General features: G+C 39.7%; 1 long non-coding RNA gene across 1 annotated transcript; it reads left to right on the top strand.

Moving 5' to 3' along the window:
• The first annotated feature begins 2 nt into the window (after positions 1-2).
• LOC121818311 (uncharacterized) lies at positions 3-17,412 on the top strand. Its single transcript, XR_006058376.2, has 2 exons — positions 3-9,013; positions 14,010-17,412. It is a non-coding gene; the product is annotated as an uncharacterized LOC121818311 (long non-coding RNA).
• Positions 17,413-18,172: the final 760 nt, after the last annotated feature.

Raw genomic sequence — 18,172 nt, 5'->3', positions numbered from 1 at the left:
TATTAGAGTGAATGAAAATGAAAACATGATCTCGGGTCCCTCAAGTGTTACTTAGCAAACCTGTTAGTTTGAAATGGTGTTACATTGAAATCAAGTCTGTTCTTTTAAAATTTGTTTGTATATTTTTAACCATTAAATGATGTAATCAAAATTAGAGTTTTTAAAATTCATCTAGTTTTTAATTGAAAGATAATTGCTTTACAGAATTTTGTTGCTTTCTGTCGAACATCAACATGAATCAACCATAACTATACATAGATTCCTCCCTCTTGAACTTCCCTCCCATCTCTCTCCCCTTCCTGCCCCTCTAGATTGATACAGAGCCCCTGTTTGAGTTTCCTGAGAGATATAGCCAATTTCCTTGGCTATCTATTTTACATATGGTAATGTAAGTTTCCATGTTACTCTCTCCATACATCTCCCCTCTCCTCCCCTCTCCCCATGTCCATAAGTCTATTCTTTATGTCTGTTTCTCCATTGTTGCCTGAAAAATAAATTCTTCAGTACCAACTTTTAGATTCGGTATATATTCATCAGTATTCGATATTTAACTTTCTCTTTCTGACTTACTTCACTCTGTATAATAGGCTCTAGGTTCATCCACCTCATCAGAACTGACTCAAATGTGTTCCTTTTTATGGCTGTGTATATGTATGACAACTTCTTTATCCATTCATCTGTCGATGGACATCTAGGTTGCTTCCATGTTCTAGCTATTGTAAACAGTGCTGCAATGAACAATGGGATACATGTGTCTTTTTCAATTTTGGTTTCCTCAGGGTATATGCCTAGGAGTGGGATTGCTGGGTCATATGGTGGTTTTATTCCTAGGTTTTGAAGGAACCTCCATACCATCTTCCATAGTGGCTGTATCAATTTACATTTCCACCAACAGTGCAAGAGCATTCCCTTTTCTCCACACCCTCTCCAGCATTTATTGTTTGTAGACTTTTTGACAGTGGCCATTCTGAGTGGAGTGAGATGATAGCCCATTGTAGCTTTGATTTTCATTTCTCTAATAATGAGTGACGTTGAGCTCATTTTCATGTGTTTGTTAGCCATCTGTATGTCTTCTTTGGAGAAATGTCTGTTTAGGTCTTTTTGCCACCTTTTGATTGGATTGTTTGATTTTCCTGGTATTGAGTTGTATGAGCTACTTGCATATTTTGGAAATTAATCCTTTGTCAGTTGTTTCATTTGCTATTGTTTCCTCCCATTCTGAGGGTTGTCTTTACACCTTGCTTATAGTGTCCTTTGCTGTGATAAAGCTATTAAGTTTAATCAGGTCCCACTTGTTTACATTTGTTTCTATTTCTGTTGCTCTAGAAGGTGGGTCATAGAAGATGTTGCTTTGATTTATGTCATTGAGTGTTTTGCCTGTATTTTCCTCTAAGAGTTTTATAGTTTCTGGTCTTACATTTAGAGATCTTTAAGCCATTTTGAGTTTATCTGTGTATGGTGTTAGGAAGTGTTCTAATTTGATTCTTTTACATGTAGCTGTCCAGTTTTCCCAGGACCATTTATTGAAGAGGCTCTCTTTGCCCCATTGTATATTCTTGGCTCCTTTGTCAAAACTAAGGTACCCATAGGTGCGTGAGTTTATTTCTGGGCTTTCTATCTTGTTCCATAGGTGTATATTTCTGTTTTTGTGCCAGTACCATACTATCTTGATGACTGTAGCTTTGTAGTATAGTCTGAAATCAGGAAAGTTGATTCCTCCAGCTCCAGTCTTCTTTCTCAAGACTGCTTTAGCTATTCAGGGTCTTTTTGTGTTTCCATATGAGTTGTGAAATTTTTTGTTTTAGTTCTGTGAAAAGTGCCATTGGTAATTTGATAGGGATCACATTGAATCTGTAGATTACATTTGGTAGTATAGTATTGATTACATTTTGTGAAGAGTTTTAATCATAATGGGTGCTGGATTTTGTCAAATGATATTTCTGTACCTATTGAGATTATCATATGGTTTTTTATCTTTTTTAATATGGTGTATCGCATTGATTGATTTGTGTATATTGATGAATCCTTGCATCCCTGGAACAAACTCAACTTGATTATGGTGTATGAGCTTTTTAATGTGTTGTTGAATTCTGTTTGCTAAAATTTTGTTGAGGATATTTGCATCTGTGTTCATCAGTGATATTGACCTGTAGTTTTCTTTTTTGTGTTGTCTCTATCTGGTTTTGGTATCAGGGTGATGGTGGTCTCCTAGAATGTGTTTGGAAGTTTTTCTTCCTTGCATTTTTTTTAGAGTTTTAGAAGGATAGCCATTAGCTCTTCTCTAAATGTTTGATAGAATTCTCCTGTGAAGCCATCTGGTCCTGGGCTTTTGTTTTTTGGGAGAAATTTGATCACAGCTTCAATTTCAGTGCTTATAATTGGGTTGTTCATAATTTCTATTTCTTCCTTATCCACTCTTTGAAGACTAAACTTTTCTAAGAATCTGTCCATTTCTTCCAGGTTATCCATTTTCTTGCTATATAATTGTTCATAATACTCTCTTATAATCCTTTGTATTTCTGCATTGTCTGTTGTAACCTCTCCTTTTTTATTTCTAGCTTTGTTGATTTGATTCTTCTCTCTTTTTTTCTTGATGAGTCTGCCTAATGGTTTGTCAATTTTGTCTTCTCAAAGAACCGCCTTTTTATTTTATTAATCTTTACTATTGTTTCTTTCATTTCTTTTTCATTTATTTCTGCTCAGATCTTGATGATTTCTTTCCTTCTACTAACTGTGGTTTTTCTGTTCTTCTTTTTACATTTTAGGTGTAAAGTTAGGTTGTCTATTTGATGTTTTTCTTGTTTCTTGAGGTAGGTTGTATTACTATAAGCTTACCTCTTAGAACTGCATTTGCTGCATCCCATAGGTTTTGAGTTGCCATGTTTTCATTGTCACTTGTTTCTAGGAATTTTTTGATATCCATTTTGATTTCTTCAGTAATCTCTTTGTTATTTTAAAATGTACTGTTTAATCTCCATATGTTTGTGCTTTCTACATTTTTTCCCTCATAATTGATATCTAGTCTCATAGCATTGTGGTTGGAAAAGATGCTTGATGTGATTTCAATTTTCTTAAATTTACTGAGGCTTCATTTGTGACCCAAGATGTGGTCTATCCTGGAGAATGTTGCAAGGGTACTTGAGAAGAAGGTGTATACTTCTGCAGGTGGCTGGAGTGTCCTGAAGATGTCAATGAGATCCATCTCATCTAATGAATCATTTAAGACTTGTATTTCATTCTTAATTTTCTGTTTTGATGATCTTTCCATTGGTATGAGTGGGGTGTTAAAGTCACCTACTTATTGTGTTACTGTCAAATTCTCCTTTTTGTCTGTTAGTGCTTATCTTATGTATTGAGGTGCTCCTATGTTGGGTGCATAGATATTTACAATTGTTATATCTTCCTCTTGGATTGATCCCTTGATCATTATGTAGAGTCTTTCCTTATCTCTTATAATATTCTTTATTTTAAGGTCTACTTTGTCTGATATGAGGATTGCTACCCCAGCTTTCTTTTGCTTTCCATTTGCATCGAATATACTTTTCCATCCTCTCACTTTGGTCTATATGTGTCTTTAGATCTGAAGTGGGTTTCTTGTAGACAGCATATACATGGGTCTTGTTTTTGTATCCATTCAGCCAGTCTGTGTCTTTTGGTTGGAGCAATTAATCCATTTGGACTTAAAGTAATTATTGATATGTTCCTAATGCCATTGTCTTAATTGTTTGGGGTTTGTTTTTGTAGAACATTTTCTTCTCTTGTATTTCCTGACTATATAGTCCCCCCTTAACATTTGTTGTAAAGCTGGTTTGGTGGTACTGAATTCTCTTAACTTTTGCTTGTTTGAAAAGTTTTTGATTTCTCCATCAAATATGAACGAGATCCTTGCCAAGTAGAGTAGTCTTGGTTGTAGATTTTTCCATTTCAGTACTTTAAATATATCCTGCCATTCTCTTCTGGCCCTGAGTTTCTGCTGAAAGATCATTTCTTAAACATATGGGGTTTCCCTGTATGTTACTTGTTGCTTTTCCCTTGTTGCTTTTAATATTCTTTCTTTGTGTTTAGCTTTTGTTAATTTGATTAGTATGTGTCTTGGTGTGTTTCTCCTTGGGTTTATGCTGTATGGGACTCTTTGCAACTCTTGGACTTGATTGAACATTTCCTTTTCCATGTTGGGGAAATACTCAAATATAATCTCTTCAAAAATTTTCTTATACCCTTTCTTTTTCTCTTCTTCTAGGGCCCCTATAATTCGAATATTGCTGTGTTTAATATTGTCCCAGAGGTCTCTGAGACTTTCCTCAGTTCTTTTAATTCTTTTTACTTTATTGTGCTTTCAGCAGTTATTTACACCATTTTATCTTCCAGCTCACTCATCCATTCTTCTGCTTCAGATATCCTGCTATTGATTCCTTCTAGAGTATTTTTAATTTCAGTAATTGTTTGTATATTTATTGTTTAATTCTTCTAGGTCTTTGTTAATTGATTCTTGTGTTTTCTCCATTCTGTTTTCAAGGTTTTTGATTATCTTTACTACCATCATTCTGAATTCTTTTTCAGGTAGTTTGCCTATTTCTTCTTCATTTATTTGGACTTCTGTGTTTCTAGTTTGTTCCTTCATTTGTGTAGTATTTCTCTGCCTTTTCATTATTTTTTAAAGTTATTGTGTTTGAGGTCTCCTTTTCCCAGGCTTCAAGGCTGAACTGTTTCTTCCTTTTGGTTTCTGCCCTCCTAAGATTGGTCCAGTGGATTGTGTAAGCTTCCTATAGGGTGAGATTTATGCTAAGTTTTTTTTTCCTCTGTTGGGCATGGCTGAGGTGGTAATCCTGTCTGTTGATGATTGGGTTTGTACTTTTGTCTTTGTTGTTTGGATGAGGCATCTTGCACTGGGTACTACTGGTGGTTGGGTGATGCTGGGTCTTGTATTCAAGTGGTTTCTTTTGTGAGAGTTCTCTCTATTTGATACTGTCTAGTGTTAGGAATTCTCTGGTAATCTAGGGTCTTGGAGTCAGTGCTCCCATTCCAAAGGCTCAGGGCTTGATCTCTGGCCAGGAACAAAGATTCCACAAGTGGTTTGTTATGGCATTAAGTGAGATTAAAATAAATACCCAAAGATGAACCCCAGACAAATGGCAGTTTCAAAATCAGACAAATAATAATTAAACTAATGGAATATACACATACACAAAGAAGAAGAAGAAGATGAAGAAGTGAAGTTGCTCGGTCTTCTCCAAGTGTTTGCGACCCCATGGACTGTAGCCCACCAGGCTCCTCCATCCATGGGATTCTCCAGGCAAGAATACCTGAGTGGGTTGCCATTTCCTTCTCCAGGGGATCTTCCCAACCCAGGGATCGAACCCAGATCTCCCACATTGCGGGCAGATGCTTTAACCTCTGAGCTAGCAGGGAAGCCCAGACACATAGACATATACACCTATAAACAAAATCAAAACAGTCCAACAAAAATAAAGTACAATAGATTTACCTAGTGAACAAAGGAAACCGAAAATGATATCTACCAGTTAAGATCAAACTAACTAAAGCACAAACTAAAAAAATAAAACTAAAGGAATGTGCCATGTGGGAAGTAAAGCAGTGAAAACAAAACGAATAAACATGTTGAGATGAAAGGAAATAAAGAAAAGAAAGAATAGATATGCAAAGTTAAATAAAGGTAGATAAGGAAAGTTTATATTCATTAAAGATTAACTGCAAGAGGAAAAGAAAAGTAGGTTGCCAGGAGGCAGCATGGGAGATCCCACCCATGCCAAAGGTCATGAGGAAGAGGCCTGACAGGCAAAGGTGAGTCAGGACTTGAAGGACCCCCTGGACCTGCTCGAGCATCTACCCCAAAACCAGAATTTGCCTGTCCTGCTATTTTTCACTAACTCCTCTGTTACCAATGAGGGTTGTCCCCGACCACTTTTCTCTGATGAAAATTAACTTAGAGCTCTAGTTATTAAGTCTCCTGGACGTAATTGGAGTGTTTCAATTCAAACCCCTCTGATAGCTTTCTAACTTGCCTGACAGGTTTATCCAGACTTTTACAACTACCCATGATTGTTTACAGCTTTCCAGCCGTGAGAGACACATTCTAGGAATGTAGAGCCTTTCGAGGAGTTAAATATCATTAGAGTAGAACTGGTTAAGTGTTTCATTGTTGAGCCAATACTTGCTGCCAAGTTTTCATATCTTTTATTTGTTGATATAGTTGGTATAGAGAAAAAACAGGTAGTAGCCCTGGCATTAGCACATTAGATCTTTGAGTTAAGTACTTTCTTTGTTATAACCCACTGCACGTTTATTCTATAGGAATGTAACTTTATTTAGTACTTTGAGGGTGATGCAGATTAAACAAAAAACACTTCAAGGAAAATGACTTTTCTGGTTGATTAACATTTATCAAGGAAAAGAGCCATAAAATGTTAACGGGCCTCTTGGCCAGAAGATAATGTAAATCACCTGAGACCTTTTGCATACAGAAAGGTATGCAGAAAGAAAGCCTGGTCTCGATAAGGATCAGGACTGCTGCCCCTGCATGACTCTGTATTTTCATTATTCTCTATGTACAACTTAAGGTATATAAGTTCCCTTTGAAAATAAAGTTGCGGGGCTTGCACCAGCTTGGCCTCCCCATGTCGTACTTTCTTTCTCTCTTTATCTCTTTTTCAGGCTAATTCCCTGGAGCTCAGGGGCCATCTGAGTTCACTTTCCTCCCTGGGCTTCTAAGATCCACTCGAGAATGTCCCCAAGGTGGGGGCACCTTACGCTGTTCTAGAGGGCGCCTGTGGCCTATGTGAACAGTGCAAGTCCCTTGTCTGAGATTTTATTGGCTTTCTGTGTAAACCAAGGAATATCAGCCTCTTTTCTCTCCTCTATTCTCTTAACTGCAAATTCTCTCCTTCTCTCTATATATATCTATATATCTCTCTTGCCACGCCGTCCATGCTTCGGATACCCTGGATCCAACGGGGGCTGGTCCCCGGTAGTAGGAAAAGCAAACAAATTAATAAATGTAGAAAAATATAATAATATGTTTAAATTTTTTAAATTAAAATTTTAAAAAAGGGATTAAAAAAAGAAAAGAAAATTCCACAAAACTGCAAAAGGCCAATGTAGAGGTAGAGATTTATAGCAACAATAAAAAGTGTGACTGAAAAAAAAAACCCTTAAAAGCTTATTTGTATTTAATAGTGCTAATAAAATCGACAACTAAAATAGAGGGGGAAAAGAAAAAAAAAAACGTCCAAAAGAAACTGCAGAACCAGTCAAAATATAAGAAGCGTAAATATTTTTCCTGAGTCACTGCTGTCAGTGTCCTTTCCATCGCTGGGAGTCACAGCCCACCTCGCCCTCCTGGGGTGCCTTCCAACACTGTGCTGGTCTCCAGGCCTGCTGTGGGGGCAACTCAGACTCTAATCTGGTCCTACTCCTGTGTGTTCTTGCCTCCAATGTACACAGCTATAGGAAATAGTGCATTTTCTTTTGTGGGCGCTCTCAGTGTTCTTTTATATCTCCCATAGACACAGAGTCTGCCTAGTTGATCGTGTGGATTTAATCTGCAGCTTGTACAGCTGGTGGGAAGGTTTTGGGTCTTCTTTCTTAGCCACATTGTCCCTGGGTTTCAATTGTGGTTTATTTCCACCTTTGTACATGGGTCGTCCACTTGGGTTTGTTCCTGAGGCTGCCCTAGAGGACTTGGGTCTGCCCCAGTGAGGGCCAGCGGCGGAGGTGGTACAGCTGCTTGGGTCACAGGGTTTCTGGCAGCACTGAGCGCTCAGGATAGTTGGAAGCTAGGGCAGCAATAAATACAGTGTTCTAGAAGGGTATGGCAACCAATATTGGCCAATACACTCCAATATTCTAGCCTGGAGAACCACCCTGACAGAGATGCCTGGAAATCCACAGTCCACAGGGTCGCAGAGTTGGCCACGACTGAAGCAACGCCATGTAAATAGATGCAGGAATTTTTTTTTTGCCTGTGGCAGCTCTGCCCCAGTGAGGGTTGAGCATGAAGGTGGCACAGCTGCTTGGGTCACAGGGACCGTGACAGCACCAAGTATTCAGGGATATGGACTGCCTTCGCTGTAGGAGTTACTGCCCTATCAGAATCTTTTTTGACCCTCTGGTAGCTGGCAATCAGAAGATATATTTGGCTTGTGTTTCTCTGTAGCTCCACACATTCAGGCACTTGGCGATCTCCCTTGCCTGGGGTCCTTCGCTATTGCTCAGTGTGCCAGGCACAGAGAGAGGCCCCACAGCTGAGGGTCCTACTCTGTAGTTCAGCACATCAGTCACTTAGAGGAACACCCTGGATGGGGTCCTGCTCTGTAGTTCAGTGCAGTCAGGGGTTTGATGGGTCAGCCTCTCTACTGTTCAGCTGCCAGTGCTGGCCTGTGGGGAGAGAGAGGCTATGGTGATGGCTCCAGCAGTATCGTCTTGCTTCCATGGCTGCCTGGCTTTCTGCCACAGGCACTTTCCACCACAATTTCCTCCCTCAGGTCTCCTAGGTCGTTCTTGCCACAGTCAACAGCAGCCCTCACCCTGGAATTGCTCCACAATCTGGTGCTCCAGCTTCCAGCTGCTGTGCCTTGCAGGGGACCTGCTTTCCTGTCCGGGGTATGTATGGCTGTGGCAAGGGCTGACACATTCTCACTCCATTTAGGCTGCCACAGATCAGCTGTTTCACTCTCAGCCTCAAATGTTTCTCCTCTGACCCAGACGATGGCCCCAGTGTGGGGATTGGACCCCTGCTTCAGTTCCAGCACCCACCGAGGGCAGGTCCAGTCCTAGTAACACTCCTGCTTTTCCCCCTAGTTTCTTTGTCCTACCGAGTGTTTGCATGGTTCTATTCTATATACTCTTTTCCAGTGGTTGGGTGCTCCCGTCTACTCTCAGCTGGTGTTCGGCGAGCACTTCTGTGTCTGAATGGGTAGTCCTGATGTATCCATGGAGAGAGATGTACTCCACGTCCACTTACTCCTGTTCCATCTTGTTCTACACCGCAAATCAGGTTTGAAGCAATTACTGACAGTTGCTTTAGCAGTTGTTCAGGTAGTAAACTATTTTGTTCTTTGCACCACCGTGCCATTAGAAGTGAGTAGCTGTGCAAGTCTGAGTTCATCTACTGTGAGCATGGCTGAGAGTCTCTCAAGAAGAGTCCTAGAGAAGTGAAATGATTGGCTCAGTAGCCAGATCCCTCAATGAATATCCCTGTTTTAGCTGTAAGAAACTAGTTACAGTTGCCCTTCCATATTTGCAGCTTCCACATCCAGGGATTCAACCAACTGCAGATTGAAAATATTTGAAAAAAATTTCCAGAAAGTTCCAAAAAAGCAAAACTTGAATTTCCTGCATGTAGGCAGCTATTTACATAACATTTACATTGTATTAGCTATTATACATTAGCTAGAGATGATTTTAAAGTACAGGGGAGAATATGCAAAAGTTATATGCAAATACTGTGTGATTTTATATAAGGAACTTGAGCATCTTCAGAGTTTAATATCCATGGGGGAAGGGGCACAGTGGTCCTGGAACTAATCCTCTGGGGATACTGAGGGACAACTGTATGATCATTTAGGAGAGATCCTGAGCAGATTCCAAAACTCAGGAATTGTCTTAATACCCATACAGCCTGCAAAACTCTTGTTTCATAATACTTGGCATTCTATTGTTTGACTGTTAATGTCAGTTATAACTAACTTAGTTATATAGTCCACAATGTGAAACATATAGAAGCAAAGATCTGCTCACCACTGACAGACAAATTATGTCATACTTAAGTAGTTAAGACTTTTATAGATCTACTTACCTTAAGTTCCCTGGTAGCATAGATGGTAAAGCGTCTGCCTACAATGTGGGAGACCTGGGTTCGATCCCTAGGTTGGGAAGATCCCCTGGAGAAGGAAATGGCAACCCACTCCAGTGTTCATGCCTGGAAAATCCCATGGACCAAGGAGCCTGGTGGGCTACAGTCCATGGGGTTGCAAAGAGTCAGATATGACTGAGCAACTTCATCATCATCATACTTACTTTAAAACCAGAGTACTCCTGAATTATCCTGGTAAATGTCATTCCTATATTAGGCTCCTGAAATCTGTGTTTACAACCACTCTGTACATGGATTGTCACTTGACTATTTTAACATCTTCACCACAGATGTAAAAGTCATGGCCTGATGCTCTGGTCCCTCAGTGCCTGAGCCCTATGGAGCTTACCTAATGTCTCTTTGCTTTCCTTAAAAAGGAAAACATCCAATAAGATCAATATTTGCTTCAGAAACTGTTCAGACTCTCAATTTTTTATGAAATTCAGACCCCTTAAAAGAAACAAGGATTACTACAGCCCTTTAGAGAACACATTCTTATTGCTGGTTCCAGAAAGGAGAACCTCCTCTGTCCTGGTATGAGCATTTCACTGCTTGCCTGAAGACACTCCCCTGGGTGAGACCATCACATGGAGGGTGTCCTTACAAATAGACTGACCATGGTTAGTGCCAACGGACTGCAGTGTAATGGTGTGCGGGGCAGAAGAGATTTCAAGGAAAACAAGAGCTAGTTGACTCCAAGCTCTCTTTCTCATGGTATCTTGTATGCTTTCTGTTAGAAAGGACTATGGGAAATCTATTACAGTTAGTCCAAAGTTGCACTGCATGACCAGGAGTCCCATTCTCTGACCATGGTCATCTTCTCAGCATGGAGAAGCCAGGCAGCTAGCCTTTCCTCATCCCATCTTTCAGTGAGTGAGTCATCCCAGTCTCCTCTCCTGTTTCGTGACAGGGACTCTCGCCGGCCTGAGGAGTCTGAACTCCGAGATCTGTTTCCTCTTTTTGTCATCTTGACTTCTGTTAGCCCACTTAGGCGTGAGTGTAAACCGTCCCAAGGCATACCTTTGCAGCTCAGTTTTCCGAGGTCCTTTTTTGTCTCCTTGCCAAAGCAGTCCAGGGATCAGGACTAGGCAGGCAGGGAATCATTCCACTTCCTTTATTGTCTGTAGCTCAGGTTCAGCCCCTGAGTACAGTGGGGACATGCCTCTCTTCACCCTCACTCTTCTGCGGTATGTTGAAGTGTTACTCACTCAGTCATATCCGACCCTTTGTGACTCCATGGACTGTAGCTCACCAGGCTCTTTCGTCTGTGGAATTCTCCAGGCAAGAATACTGGAGTGGGTTGCCATTTCCTTCTCCAGGGGGTCTTCTGAACCCAGGGATCAAACTCAGGTCTCCTGCATTGTAGGCGAATTCCTTACTATCTGAGCCATCTGGGGAATACTTTAATCAAATTGGCTACATAATTTGTTTCTATAAACTGTCCAGTTTACAGGGTTCTGTTCTCCATTGTCCATAAGAAAAAACAGCAAAACTCCTCCTTTACAAAAATATGAAACAATTATAGCATTTTAAACCAATATATATTACAGTTATAGAATTTGCATGCAACTGTATGACCTAGCCGTGAACTCTAAATTATTCATATTGAAAGCAAATTATTCAATTTACTGCTATTATGATGATCAAGTTATTTAGAGCTTTCTATACAGTTCTTTTTTCCTTGTTAAAAAACAAAATTCAACTGTGGTTGTTCAGTTGCTCAGTCATGTCCAACTCTGCAACCCCATGGACTGCAACACACCAGGCTTCCCTGTCATTCACCACCTCGTGGAGTTTGCTCAAACACATGTCCACGTATTCAGTGATGCTATCCAACCATTTCATCCTCTGTCACCCCCTTCTCCTCCTGCCTTCAATCGTTCTCAGCATCAGGGCTTTTTCCAGTGAGTCAGTTCTTTGCATCAGATAGCCAGAGTATTGGAGTGTCAGCTTCAGAATCAGTCCTTCCGGTGAATATTCAGGACTGATTTCCTTTAGGATGGACTGGTTGGATCTCCTTGCAGTGCGAGAGATTCTCAAGAGTCTTCTCGAACACCACAGTTTGAAAGTGTCGATTCTTGGGCACTTAGCCTTCTTTTTGGTCCAACACTGGAAAAACCATAGCTTTGACTATATGGACCTTTGTCAGCAAAGTAATGTCTCTGCTTTTTATTCAGAGTCAGGTGAGTCAGTTTTAAAGCTTTTGGCTTTATTCAGTGATTCACGAGTCCAGCAGGATCCCATGTAGCAGACTGAAAGGAGCTCTGAAGAGCCATAGAAAATGGAAGCCTTTTACAAGTAGAAGGAGTCAGGTCAAGGAAGTTATTCTAAAAGAGACCTGATTGTTTCAGGCAAGGTCACCTTCCTCTGGAGCACAGCAAGTGTCTGTCAGTTGGATTACCTCACTAGTGCTGACCAGGAAACTCCAGACTTGAAAGTGATATATGTACTTTTCTGACTAGTTAAGATTGCCTACCTGGAAAAGGCCAAAACTACAATTAATATATTTATAACTCAGGTGATGTGGGTTTAGCACAAGTGACTCCATTTTGGACCTCTTGTCTCTCTCTCTCTCTCTCTTTTTAAAAATGTATTTGGCTGCACCATGTCTTAGCTGTGGCATGTGGATCCAGCTCCCCAGGCAGGGGCTGATCCCACTACTCCCCTGAGCATAGAGTCCCATCCTCTGGACCACCAGGGAAGTTCCTTGTCTCTTTTTTAACACCCCAAACTTGGGTTTTATGAATCTGCATCTGTCTTTCTCATTTTATTGCTATAAACCGTGACTATTATATTTCGTTCTAGAGACCAAATTTTAGACCCTTGATATTATATATTATATGTTATGCATTCTTCTATCTTATATATTATATATAATATATTTATAGCTAACCAAGAAAATCTTGCTTTCTATTGGTTTATATTTATGAAAGCTGTACAGTCATGATGTATCATATTTAGGTGTACTTTAGTTTAGGAAAATGTTGAGTTTTAGTGAAGTTTTATAAATCAATATTTCCAAATACAGTCCCTTATAAAATAACTATTTTCAGTCACAAAATTTGAGATTTATTATTTCCCAAAGGTAACTATAATAACATAAAATAAGATAAAATATAGCTGTGCATTGAAATCTCAATGATCTGTTCAGCTCCATAAATGATGACTCGACAAAAAGATATGGCCTGGATATTCCTTGGCCCTTTTCAGTGTAATCTGTTACACTATATCAAAATATGAAGTCCTTTTAAAACGTCAAGCTTTTATAAGAGGAAAATCTTCTATTATGGACTTTATAATAAAGACGTGATTTGTAGCAATACAAATGATATGAGCCATTACTGCCACCAGAAGCCATTTGCAGGCTTCCTACTGAAGTTTCAAAGCTAACTTGAGAACCTAGTCTTGAAAGCTCAAAAGCTTTTAGCTGTTGAGATTGGGGATTGTTCAGTAAAGAGGTTGGTATGCTATTCTTTCATCTAATCCATGCATGAGATATCTGTTACCTTTGATCACACAAAATGGATAATTTTTAAAATGTCTATATGATTATGAATATATCTGTTTCTATGCTTATAGGTTATAAAATTATTAATACATTTGTGAAGTTCTTCATTAAAACTTTTTTGCATCAATTAGTTTACATAATTGTGGTGTATATTTGGAAATATTGCCTTATTTTCTCTTCACTTAACATTATTTCCCAAGTCTCCAGGAAAGGGGCATGGGTATCTTCATATTGAATAGCCCCCAAAGGAACTTGAGAACCACTCTTAGAGGATGATCTACAAACTCATATCAAAAAGTTCACTGTTGAGGCTCTTTTCTGACCATCTATTAAAAAACATTTTTAAACATTTTACTACCTCTCACTTTCTGTTGAATTGTACATTTTACAAACTTTCGTTTTTCTTAATGAGTAACCAGATCTTTTCTGCCTTTTTAATACCCTGCCTTTGTAATACAGCTTTGAAGACTTGAGTCGGTAATGTTTTTCTTGGCTCTTTCTGCTTTACATCATTTTAAATAGCTAAATGTCAGTGATAAGTTGGAATATGCCTGTGATTTTGTGTACACATACGTTTTTTGGCCATGGCTATTTTGCTTTGTGATAAACATGCCATTTCTTTCATTTTAGATAATACAAGAAGACCCAATGCACTCTCCCTGGATGAGCAACACATTACGTGTATTTTGTGCAATTAGTGGTACGTCAAGGGACCAAAGTTATGGTTCCCCAAGATACACTGCTGAAATATGAGGACATGCAGATGTCAAGTGACAACAAGACTGAACTTCTCAGGAATATTTGGAGGGGTGCAAATGTTAACAATTTAAAGATCTGTTGTACACAGATTTCTGCTGTATAGTAAAGTGATTCAGTATACACACACACATGTATTTTTTCATATTCTTTTCCACACAGTTTATTATGGGATGCTGAAAATGGCTTTTTGTGCTATGCAGTAGGACCTTGTTGTGTATTCATGGTATATATAATAGTTTGCATTTGCTAATCCCAAACTCCCAATACTTCCCTCTCCCACCCTGCTTCCTCACGGCAACTGGAAATCTGTAAGAAACATTTCTTATTTCTGATTGTTTCTTTTTTCTATGCTGCCAAGGATAGGATGATTAGAAGTAACTACATGTCTTTTAAAAAGACCTTTCCCTTTCTGTAAAAGTGAACTACCACAGCAAACTGCTCCTTGAATGACACAAAACTCTGTTCCAAAACAAACACCTAGAAATGTTATATAAAATACAACATCACACATAGCGATTTCACACTGTCTCCCCTCTCCTCAAACCTCCAGTTTCTTCTCTACCATGTCACTCTCAGCAAATGATCTTTCTTCTGATTGCACTAAAAAAATAGGAATCAGAAGAGGAAGTCCGCATCTTCCCTGCTGCCAACTCCCCCAAACTCTATGCTCCCTTTCCTCCTGATCTCCCCTCATCTCATGACCATGTATATGCTGATGACTCCCACAGCCATATCTCCAACACAGATATCTCTAAACTTGCAAATGCTATGCCCAACTGAATCATGTCTCCCCTTGCATAACTCTAATTTAACCAGGTCTCTTGATTTCCATCCCCCAAGCCTGCTTGTTTCCCAGAATTCCTCGTCTCTGTAAATGACATCACCAGTCAATGATTGCTTAGTCCAGAAACCAAAGAATTGGTTCTATCACCTCTCTCTGTCTCACACACACCTTGTCTTGACCCTTCAGCATATACTTTTGGCTGAACCTTCACAATATACCTGTAATTTAACCCTTTCTTGTCACCCCCATTCTGCAGTCCTGTGCTAAGTCACTTCAGTCATGTCTGACTCTTTGCAGCCCAATAGACTGTAGCCAGCCAGGCTCCTCTGTCTGGGATTCTTCAAGCAAGGATACTGGAGTGGGTTGCCATGCCCTCCTCCAGGGGATCTTACTGACCCAGGGATCGAACCTGGGTCTCCTGAGTCTCCTGCATTGCAGGCAGATTCTTTACCACTGAGCCACTGGGGAAGCCACCTCCATTACTACCATCCTAATCTGAGTGACTTTCATCTCCTGCCTGGCCAACCACAGTAGTCTTCTCACTTATCTCCCGCCATCCACCATTTACAACCTTAGACTCTATTCTCAACTCTACAGCTTAAGTGGTCTTCATAAAACTTAAGACAAGGACTTTGCTGGTGATCCAGTGGTTCAGCTTCCATTCTTCTGTTGCAGGGGGCACAGGTTTGATCCCTGGTTGGGAAAATAAGGTCCCACATGCAGCATGGAGAGGTCAAATAAATAAATGAAATGTCAGTCAGATCGTGGCATGCCCCTCTGTTCAAACCCTCCAGTGGATCTCTTCTCACTCCAATAAAAGCAAAAGCCTGCTATGCTCTGGCTGATCTGGTGCTTTGGCATCTTTGGTGTACCCCTGATCTCTTTCTCTCTCTCTACTTTCCCACCATGCTCCAGGGCCACACACCCTATTGTTGTTCCTTGAACATACAGTGTCCACTTCCACCTCAGGGTACTTGGTCTTACTTCTGCCTGAAATGCTCTCACCCAAATATTGGTAACCACTCGCTCCACTCCCAGCCGTCCTCATCCCCTTAGTAAACATGCTGTACTTTTCTCTATCCCAATTCATACCCTCTGACATTATGGTATTGCATTTGCTGGTTTGCTTGTGGTCTGCCTTCCTCAATTAGAATGTAAGCTTCATGCGAGCAGGGCTTTTGTCTTCTTCACTGGTGTCCTGCTCTGAAAACAGTTCCTGGCTTCATAGTAGACACTCAATAAATAATTATTGCATGACTGTCTGAAAGGCACAGTTGAGAGTACAAGAAAATAAGGTACCAGAAAGGATGAGAGAACTAAAAACAAGAGTATTATATGGGCAACTTGAGATTTGATGAGATTTGATCTCTGTGGCCAAGACTGTTATGCATTCTCCTGTGTATCTAAAACTAAACTCCTAATCTTCAGTTGGGCAGTCATCCAGAATAAAGATGACCATGACTAAGTTCTGACCAATGGGATATTAAAGAAAATGTCATTTGGAAGCTACTGAGAATCTTCCTCAAAAGATAGCTGCCATGTCCTTTTTTCTTGACCTCTTGCTCTTTTTTGCTGGCTGGAATGTAAACAAGAAAGCTAGGGCCTTCTTGGACTATGTAGTGACCTGAGATACAGAGGCCACATAGACTGGCACAATAAGATAGAAAGAGCTTGGGTACCTGAGGACATGGTGAAGATAAACACTCTATGCCAGCGAGGACTGCCTTTCTCTGGACTGGCATATGAGACAATTTTGCCCTTATCAATGTCTCTAGTATTTTGGAGTATCAGGTTCAGCTCTCAGCTGAGCCTAATACTAATCCATTCAATGTACATACAGAGAGAGGAGCCACGGCTTTGAGACCAAGACCCTCATATTAATCGTGGGCCATTAATTCATTATTCCCTCAGTGAAATGGAAAATTAGGGAAAACCATGTGTCCACTGGCAGAGGAGACTAAATGAAAGATTGCCTACCTAGGCCTGGGCTCTGTCCAGAAAAATAGAGTTCCCTTGGGAATTCATAACCACTAATAGGGAAAAATACTGGAGTGAATTGCCATTTCCTTCTCCAGGGTATCTTCCTGATCCAGGGATCAGATCTGCATCTCATGTCTCCTACATTGGCAGGTGGATTCTTGACCACTGTCACCACCTGGGAAGCCCCACTAATAGGGAAGGGTTTTTTAAAATAAGACATAAAAAGCACAACCCAAAGGGTGAAATGATATATCTGAGGATGTTAAAGTAAAAAAACATAATTCTGAACGACAAAAGACACCATAAATGAAGTTAAAGACACGCCGAAGAATACATAAGAAACAAAGGATTAGTGCAAGAAAACATAAAGAATCCTATAAACCACTACGAAAAGGCAATGTATACCAATTTCTATGACTGTTTCAAATATGTTAAACAGGGTCTTGGAAATGTAGAATTTTGATGCACTATCTTATATGAGTAAAAACATGCTATATTTGTAAAGCATAATTGAGTTGAATGTAATTGTTGTTAATACAAAGTATGCTGGCTCAGTTTATAAATACTTGACACTGTTAAAATTTGACCTGTATTCAGACAAATCCCCAAACAGGTCAATTAAACAATGAAATATAATATCTCATTGTCCAACCTGTCTCATATCAGGGACAAATTTCACTAATGTATTTGATTACTTGATCTGATATCTGTTTGTAATGAACAGCCAACATCTTTCTAGTAAACAAGGCATTTGCTTTTCAACTGGGGCCTGGTTCCATCTTCAGCATTTATGTAAACACAGTCTAAATCAAAAAAAGAAAGAAAAGAAAAGACAATGTAGTAGAACAATGGGAAAAAGACCTGAGAGGTACCTTATAGAAAACTTTTAATGACCAACAAACAAATGAAAAGGTGCCTAACCCATATTGATTATTGTACTGATTGTGGATATGGTCATTAAAATAGTAACTCACCCTTACTCAGACCCTACTATGTGCCAGGCAAAATTCTATGTACTTTCCATAAGATATCATTTCACATCCATCAAACTGGCAAAAGTTTTAAAAGCACAACATATATCAAATTTTGGCAAGGATGTGAAGCAATGGAAACTTCCTGGCACTGATGTTGAGAATACAAGTACTTCACAGAGCAATTTAGCAATATCTGGTCAAGTGGAAGATGCAAATATCTGTTTTAGATGGACATTTAGAGAAATCTGTACATATCCCCAAGAATTTTCAGAGCAACCCCATTTGTAATAGGCAAA

This window comes from Ovis aries, chromosome X (assembly GCF_016772045.2).
Source record: "Ovis aries strain OAR_USU_Benz2616 breed Rambouillet chromosome X, ARS-UI_Ramb_v3.0, whole genome shotgun sequence".
Taxonomy (NCBI): domain Eukaryota; kingdom Metazoa; phylum Chordata; class Mammalia; order Artiodactyla; family Bovidae; genus Ovis; species Ovis aries.
This window is presented reverse-complemented; position numbering and strand designations above follow the sequence as displayed.